Below are 10,000 nucleotides of genomic sequence, written 5' to 3'. Positions count from 1 at the left end.
GAAAAAACTGAAGATATTACGGCTCTCAAAATAAGAAACTGAAGACTTTCTTGTTTTCGAAGTGCTTCGATAATGAGATTGACAATTAACACGGTATTATTATTAATTATTATTATTATTATTACAAGATAAGCTACAAGCACAGTTGGAAAAGCAGGATGTTAAGCCCAAGGGCTCCAACAGGAAAAAAATAGCCCAGTGAGGAAAGGAAGCAAGGAAATAAATAAGCTACCAGAGAAGTTTAATCGGAAATTCTCCGTAAAAATATACTATTCTCAGCCGTATTTCAGTAAAAATACAGACGACCGTAGATTTACCCTACTTTGTTCTTATCTTTTACGGATTGGCGACCGTAATATCACTCCTTTACATCAACATATCCGGTTTCAAAACGGTAAACATCCTGGTTTGAATGTTGCCAGGCATTTCCCGATTTTTTTAATGCAAATTTCTATCAGTGTGCCTGTTTCGTAAACACCACTGTCATCCATGAAAAAAACCCTTCAAGTTTCCAAGGCCAATGAATGCTAAAGAGAGATAATGTCAATGCCATTTACCGAGAATAATAACGAAATGTTTGTTCGAGTTCATTTCCCTGATGTCGAGGTATTCTTTTAACCCGGACACACCTGTTGTCAACGCAGGTGGATCAAAGAACATGCTAAGCTGATCATTCGTTTGTATATGTTATCAAGGTAAATGAGCAATTTGATTGAAGTTAAACATACACATACACACACACACACACACACACACACATATATATATATATAATATATATATATATATATATATATATATATATATATATTTAAACCTATCATCCCTCTGATGTCAACTGAGTAAAAAAAACACACACCTGAAACAACCTAAGCATAAACACATACACATAAATACACACACATACACATGAGTGTGTGTGTTTACATTTATCATGTGCCTTTCCCTCTTTTGATCTCAGAAGATTATACACACGGGTGACAAAACAGAAACTCACACACAAATACATACTTACAAATATAATTTCATACATACATATAAATATATATATATATATATATATATATATATATATATATATATATATATATAATATATAAATATATATATATATAATATATAAATATATATATATACATAAATATATATATAAATATATATATATAAATATATATATATAAATATATATATATATATATATATATATATATATATATATATATATATATATATATATATATATACATATAGTTAATGTAAAATAACAATAACAATCTAAAATATCTACAAAGATTCAAAAGGCAAAAAGCTTACCTACTCCCTACCTACATACAGATAGCTAGTCTATTTACATCGTCTGGTTTGAGATATATTGTGCCACTACCCGTGGTTTAAAGGCTTTAAAGGCAGCTCATAAATGGCAGCGGCAAGGGACAGTGGCATTGCCCTATCACGCAGGACAATGCCCTAGAGATTGACCATATATACATATGATCAGTGCCCAAGCCCCCTCCCCACCCAAGCTAGGACCGAGGATTACTCAACAAATAAACCTATAGGCTCCCCCTTAGCTCACAAGGAGGGTGAGGTTGCAGCGACCAAAGGAACTAACGAGTTTGAGCGGGACTCGAACCCCAGTCTGGCGAGCGCCAGGCAAGGTGGTTGACCTCGTACTTCTACACAACCAACAGAGACAACCAAATGACACAGTGTCAACCCATTAAAAATTGCTTTTTTTTTTTTTTTTTACAAAAACAACGAATACAATTGACATAAAAAGCACTTCAAAGCGAATGAATCAATACTGAACCGGATGTGCATAATGAAGGAAAAAACATTGTTCGCTATTGTATCTTTTAATAAGCGTGCAGTAAACAAATCTGCGATATTACCCAGGGGATATACCTAGGGGATACAGTTTCTGAAACATTACCCAGGGGATACCTGTTTTATCATGAATTATTACACTCATTGAATTAAAAATACGCCAACGAACAATTGCCACTATTCAGCAGATGTGAATAGCTGATCGGATCAGCAAATTATCTTTCAGACTGTGAAAAAATAATATCTCCTTCGAAATAAAAAAAAAAAAAACAGAAAACTCTAGTTAAATTAGTCATTAAGAAGACTTACAACTGGTTTAAATCTTTAAAGGTCACTCCTGAATGGCAGAAGCAAGGGACAGTGACAATGCCCTAGAGACTGACCATATATATCACAAATTTTAAGTAATTATGAAGGTTTTGTGGGAGCCTATAGGTCTACCTGCTGAGTCATCAACAGCCATTGCCTGATCCTCCTTGGTCCTACTTTGGGTGGAGAGGGTGTTGGGGTACTGATCATATATATATATATATATATATATATATATATATATATATATATACATACATACATATATATATATATATATATATGATCAGTACCCAAACACCTTCTCCACCCAAAGTAGGACCAAGGAGGATCAGGCAATGGCTCCTGATGACTCAGCAGGTAGACTTATAGGCTCCCACAAAACTATCCTTTGCTCAAAAGCATGGTGAGGTTAAAAACACTACGAGAAACTACAGAGCTTGAGCGGGTCTCGAACCCCAATCCAGCGGAACACCAGGCAGGGAGGTTTCTCATAGGTGGTTCAAAGCTCTTCAAGTCGTGGCATTTGAAAAAGAAAAAAAGAAAAATCCACCTTCTAATCTAAAGATCTTCCATGGCAATAACTTCTTCTAAAATCCTTTGTCAATCTTGTAAGTCTGTTTTTTAACTTCTTAGGTAGTACTTTAACAGGTTGAAATAGGCAAAGTAATTAATCCTGGTATTTACACAGTTAATCACTGTGCACTGTACTTTTATATCTCGTCTTCCCAGTACTGTGGAGCGATGTTAAAGGTTAAGGCCGGGAGCACACTAGCGACTCTGTGGCGCCACAAAGCCACAACATCGTGTGGCGGGGATGCGGTCTCCCATAGGTTTCCATTGTTTTCAAGTTTTGCCGCGCAAACTAGCGACTGTGGCAAGCGACGGTGACTCTCTGTCGCTCATCCGACTTTGAAAACAATGGAAACCTGTGGGAAACCGCATCCCCGCCACACGATGTTGTGGCTTTGTGGCGCCACAGAGTCGCTAGTGTGCTCCCGGCCTTAAGGTGTCTGGTTTCAATTCCAGTTTCATCAGAATAGATACTCACCAGAACGTCAGCCGGGCAAGCCCAACACCCCCACTAAGGTGCCCATAGTAGTGGCCTCCCCAGTAAGCAGCTTATATAAGTCAAAGGAAGATGGCACCTGGTTTCTGTAGTAATTGAAACTATCTGCAAAGGGTTTTGACTGTGATCTATCAACATAGCAATCCTGCTTTTCCAACTAGGGTTGTAGCTTAGTTATTAATGACAATAATAATGTTAATTACTTAACAATTTCGATTCCTCACTGAGCTATTTTCCCTGTTGAAGCCCTTGGGCTTGTAGCATCCTGCTTTTCCAACTAGGGTTGTAGCTTAGTTATTTAATGATAATAATCGTTTTTACTTATCAGTTTCGTTTCCTCACTGAGCTTATTTTCCCTGTTGGAGCCCTTTGGCTTGTAGCATCCTGCCTTTCCAACTAGGGTTGTAGCTTAGTTATTAATGATAATAATAGTTGTTAACTTATCAGTTTCATTTACTCACTGGGCTATTTTCCCTGTTGGAGCCCTTGGGATTGTAGCATCCTGCTTTTCCAAATAGAATTATAGCTTGGTTAGTAATAATAATGTTATTTACTAAACAGTTTCGTTTCCTCACTGGGCTATTTCCCTATTGGAGCCCTTGGGCTTATAGCATCCTGCTTTTCCAACTAGGGTTGTGGCTTATTTAGTAATGATAACAATAATGTTAAGCATAATAATGGTAAAAGTATTATCCACCGAATTTGACTCAAACTGCTATTGATTTGACTCAAGAATAGTTTGACATTTCCACTATAAGCAGGACAGAGAAGTTACGACAATCTCAACGAAACTTCCCAGTTGATTCAAACTTTAAAATTGTCACGGAATTGGAAATATTGTAAAAGTCACAGCAAAGTAAATTTCAGGAAACACAGAAAAAAATCCCATCATATTATCGAGAAGAAAATAAGCAAATTGTTATAAAACTCAGGAAATCCTAGTTCCAACTGGCATGGAGAGAGAGAGAGAGAGAGAGAGAGAGAGAGAGAGAGAGAGAGAGAGAGAGAGAGAGAGATACTGACACAACCTTAAACGCCCTATGAACTGTACCGTCTTTATTAAGTGAAGTCTAAATGACCTAAATTCATGCAGTTTCCAATATACAGGTTTTAACCAATAAAGTATAACTGACCTACATTCATGAAGTACCAGTAAAGGATAAGTGACCTACATTCAAGCAGTTTGCAATAAACAGTCTTTAATCAGTAAAGTATAAGTGACCTACATTCACGCAGTTTGCAATATACAGTCTTTAACCAGTAAAGTATAAGTGACCTATATTCAAGGAGTTTGCAATATTAGTCTTTAACCAGTAATGTATAACTGACCTACAGTCATGCAGTTTACAATATACAGTTTTTAACTAGCAAAGTATAACTGACCTACATTCAATCAGTTTACAATACACAGTCTTTATCAGTAAAGTATAACTGACCTACATTCATACAGTTTGCAATATACAGTCTTTAACCAGTAAAGCTTAACTGACCTACATTCATGCCGTTTGCAATATACAGTCTTTAACTAGCAAAGTATAACTGACCTACATTCAATCAGTTTACAATATACAGTCTTTATCAGTAAAGTATAACTGACCTACATTCATACAGTTTGCAATATACAGTCTTTAACCAGTAAAGCTTAACTGACCTACATTCATGCCGTTTGCAATATACAGTCTTTAACTAGCAAAGTATAACTGACCTACATTCAATCAGTTTACAATATACAGTCTTTAACCAGTAAAGTATAACTGACCTACATTCATACAATTTGCAATATACAGTCTTTAACTAGCAAAGTATAACTGACCTACATTCAATCAGTTTACAATATACAGTCTTTATCAGTAAAGTATACCTGACCTACATTCATACAGTTTGCAATATACAGTCTTTAACCAGTAAGGCTTAACTGACCTACAGTCATGCAGTTTACAATATACAGTTTTTAACTGGCAAAGTATAACTGACCTACATTCAATCAGTTTACAATATACAGTCTTTATCAGTAAAGTATAACTGACCTACATTCATACAGTTTGCAATATACAGTCTTTAACCAGTAAGGCTTAACTGACCTACATTCATGCCGTTTGCAATATACAGTCTTTAACTAGCAAAGTATAACTGACCTACATTCAATCAGTTTACAATACACAGTCTTTATCAGTAAAGTATAACTGACCTACATTCATACAGTTTGCAATATACAGTCTTTAACCAGTAAGGCTTAACTGACCTACATTCATGCCGTTTGTAATATACAGTCTTTAACTAGCAAAGTATAACTGACCTACATTCAATCAGTTTACAATATACAGTCTTTATCAGTAAAGTATAACTGACCTACATTCATACAGTTTGCAATATACAGTCTTTAACCAGTAAAGCTTAACTGACCTACATTCATGCCGTTTGCAATATACAGTCTTTAACTAGCAAAGTATAACTGACCTACATTCAATCAGTTTACAATATACAGTCTTTATCAGTAAAGTATAACTGACCTACATTCATACAGTTTGCAATATACAGTCTTTAACCAGTAAAGCTTAACTGACCTACATTCATGCCGTTTGCAATATACAGTCTTTAACTAGCAAAGTATAACTGACCTACATTCAATCAGTTTACAATACACAGTCTTTATCAGTAAAGTATAACTGACCTACATTCATACAGTTTGCAATATACAGTCTTTAACCAGTAAGGCTTAACTGACCTACATTCATGCCGTTTGTAATATACAGTCTTTAACTAGCAAAGTATAACTGACCTACATTCAATCAGTTTACAATATACAGTCTTTATCAGTAAAGTATAACTGACCTACATTCATACAGTTTGCAATATACAGTCTTTAACCAGTAAAGCTTAACTGACCTACATTCATGCCGTTTGCAATATACAGTCTTTAACTAGCAAAGTATAACTGACCTACATTCAATCAGTTTACAATATACAGTCTTTATCAGTAAAGTATAACTGACCTACATTCATGCCGTTTGCAATATACAGTCTTTAACTAGCAAAGTATAACTGACCTACATTCAATCAGTTTACAATATACAGTCTTTAACCAGTAAAGTATAACTGACCTACATTCATACAATTTGCAATATACAGTCTTTAACTAGCAAAGTATAACTGACCTACATTCAATCAGTTTACAATATACAGTCTTTATCAGTAAAGTATAACTGACCTACATTCATACAGTTTGCAATATACAGTCTTTAACCAGCAAAGCTTAACTGACCTACATTCATGCCGTTTGCAATATACAGTCTTTAAACAGCAAAGTACAACTGACCTACATTCATACAGTTTGCAATATACAGTCTTTAACCAGTAAAGATTAACTGACCTACATTCATGCAGTGTGCAATATTAGTCTTTAACCAGTAATGTATAACTGACCTACATTCAAGCAGTTAGCAATATACAATCTTTAACCAGTAAAGTATCACTGGTCTACATTCATGCAGTTTGCAATATGCACCTTTTAATCAATCTCTTTCTAACTGACCTACATTCATGCAGTTTGCAAAGGAACAAATGAAGGGACAAGAAGGCTTCCAGACACAAGACAATTAACTTATGCAAAGTGAACTTAGTGAAACACTCCATTACACCAATAAGGAAAAAAAAGAGAAGAGGTTAATGGTATTCGACTATGCATGAAGTTAAGCAAGTTAGCGAAGCAGGAGGACGTGTCTTTGTCGCCTGGAAAGTTAAGCATTGCAAATTAGGTCAGATCAACAGTCGTAATATTTGAGTAAGAGGAGTTTGAAGAGGATGCTATAACGTCTTAAGCTATCAGGGCATTAAAGGTAAAGTTTTAAAAATAGTTATTTCCAAAGATTTTTTTTTTTTCGAGACTATTGAAATCTATGCAATTCAGGTCAATGGGATTTGAAATATACAAAATAGTAAGAAAAAATCAATTCTTCATTTGATGAATCAAATAAAATATTAAAATTTCATCAAGTAAAAATCATCAGTTGAAGTCTATGCGATAAATCAAGTAGTAGTAGTAGTAGTAGTAGTAGTAGTAGTGATAAAAGAAGTAGTAGTAGTAGTAGTAAGTAGTTGTTGTTGTACATTTCGGAAGGAGACCATCTTTAATACAAGTTTTATGGTAGTATGTTGGCCAGGGCACCAGCCACCCGTAGAGATACTAACGTTAGAGTATTAGTGGGTTCTTTGACTGGCCTGACAGTACTACAGTGGATCCCTCTCTCTGGTTACGACTCATTCTGTTTATGCCTTCACATACAACTTATAGTCTGGTCTATTGTAACCACATTCTCATGTCCTCATACATCTGATAACACTGAAATTACCAAATAATTCTTCTTCGCTCAAGGGGTTAACTACTGCAATATAATTGTTCAGTGGCTACGTTCCACTTGGTAAGGGTAGAGGAGACTCTTTAGCTATAGCAATCAACTTTTCTAGGAGGGTACTCCAAAATCAAACTATTGTTCTCTGGTCTTGGGTAGTGCCATAGCCTCTGTACCATGGCCTTCCACTATCTTGAATTAGAGTTCTCTTGCTTGGGGCTACACTAGGGAAAGCTGTTCTATTTTATTTCTCTTCCTCTTTTTTTTTTATTTTTCTTTTTTATTTTTATAGTTTATATTTGAAGGATCTAATCTAATGTTACTGTTCTTGAAATATTTTGATTGGTTATTCTTCTCTTGTAGTTTATTTCCTTGTTTCCCTCACTGGGCTATTTTTACCTGGTGGAGTCCTTGGGCTTATAGCATCTTGCTTTTCCAAATAGGGTTATAGCCTAGCTAGTAATAATAATAATAATAATAATAATAATAATAATGATGATGATAATGATAATGATAATAATAATAATGATGATAATAATAATAATAATAATGATAATAATAATAATAACAATAATAATAATAATAATAATAAAAGTTGCTTTTCCTTATTACTGCCCTCTGCCAGTAATTGTGCAATATTCGTTATTTATGAAAGGGGGCGTAATGAGGAAAGAAAATTATTCCACTTACCTTTACGTCCGCTCTCATAAAGAATAAATATTGCACAATTACTGGGGGAAGACAGTCATAATGAGAAAAAACTTATTAGATGCCTCTAAGGCAACTTCATAATAATAATAATAATAATAATAATAATAATAATAATTTCATTTGATTATAATAATTTTAGATAAAAAAAAATTGTACTATTAAAATTGTGATAAAATCTTCGGGGCAACGTAGCCACATCTGAAGAGTTTAATAATAATAATAATAAACAATTATTATTATTATTATTATTATTATTGTTATTATTATTATTATTATTATTATTATCATTATTATCATTATTATTATTGTTATTATTATTATTATTATTGAGGTTTCTGGTAACTTGGTTAAAATTACTATTTTCTTCACAAGAAACCTGAGCCCCTACCAAATATATATATATATATATATATATATATATAATATATATACATATTTTTCCACTAAAATAACAGGTGAAAGCAAAAACTCGCAGGAATAATATTAAAGAATTTTCTCGCAACCCTTTGTCAGAGAGAGAGAGTGAGAGAGAGAGAGAGAGAGAGAGAGAGAGAGAGAGAGTGAGAGAGAGATTTTTACCTGACTGCACATGCATTGTCTGGCTGGGAAAATATACGGTCTATGTTAAGTAGATAGAGTACAAATAACGTTAGGTGCACACTTCCTTAAGGTGCTACCACAAGATGTAACGCAATGCAGGTCCGTTTGTCCGTCTGCAATGCAGGTACGCCTGTCTGTCGCACGAAATATGGGCTGCATTGTCATTCAGACTGACCAGATATTCTTTAGGGTTCAGGTAGGTTCATGAACACGGTCAAGATGACACGGTTGGTACAGTTGGCTTGGAGTAGGCAAGAAAAGAGACAGGTAGCGAATCGTGTTAAACTTTCTCTTCTTTATAATCTTTTTTTTTAAGTTTTTTCTTCTTTATAATCTTCTTTTTTAAGTTTATTTATTTAAGCTTCTTTAACAAATTAATGTTTTTCTTTTCTAAGTTTATTTTAAAAAATCTATTTTAATGGTGTTACTGTTCTTGAAATATTTTATTTATATTGCTCATTACTTCTATTGTAGTTTATTTACTTCCTGTTTCCTTTCCTCACTGGTCTATTTTCCCCTGTTGGAGCCCTTGACCTTATAGCATCATGTTTTTCCTACTAGGATTGTAGCTTAATAATAATAATAATAAAAATAATAATAATAATAATAATAAATATACCGAAATGCTGCCTCTCATATAGTTTATATATTTATTTATTTCCTTTCCTCACTGGGCTATTTTTGCCTGTTGGAGCGCTTGGGCATATAGCAGCTTGCTTTCCAACTAGGGTCATGCCTTATCTAGTAGTCGTAGTAGTAGTAGTAGTAGTAGTAGTAGTAGTAGTAGTAGTAGTAGTAGTAGTAGTAAATATACCTTATTTTACCCAACAAAGTAAAACTAGTTTTTCTTTAAAAAAAAAAAGTTGATTTAAATCGGACATATCTCAAACAGATTTCACCCATAACGTGCGCTTACTCTACTAATTAATTAAGAAAGATATGAAGCGAAATATATCAAATCTACTTCCAGTAGCATTCAAACGAGAGAGAGAGAGAGAGAGAGAGAGAGAGAGAGAGAGAGAGTTACAAATATCGAAAGGAGGTCTAAGAACTATATCAATTCAAGACGGGAAATGAGAGAGAGAGAGAGAGAGAGAGAGAGAGAGAGAGTTACATCTATCGAAAGGAGGTCTAA

General features: G+C 34.1%; 1 protein-coding gene across 1 annotated transcript in view; it reads right to left on the bottom strand.

Moving 5' to 3' along the window:
• Positions 1–10,000, bottom strand: part of per (period) — a 173,909-nt gene that overhangs the window by 137,592 nt on the left and 26,317 nt on the right. The window lies entirely within an intron of this gene.

The sequence above is a fragment of the Palaemon carinicauda genome, chromosome 45 (assembly GCF_036898095.1).
Source record: "Palaemon carinicauda isolate YSFRI2023 chromosome 45, ASM3689809v2, whole genome shotgun sequence".
In the NCBI taxonomy this organism is placed as follows: domain Eukaryota; kingdom Metazoa; phylum Arthropoda; class Malacostraca; order Decapoda; family Palaemonidae; genus Palaemon; species Palaemon carinicauda.
Note: the sequence above shows the minus strand (reverse complement) of the source record. Positions and strands in the feature narration are given on the sequence as shown.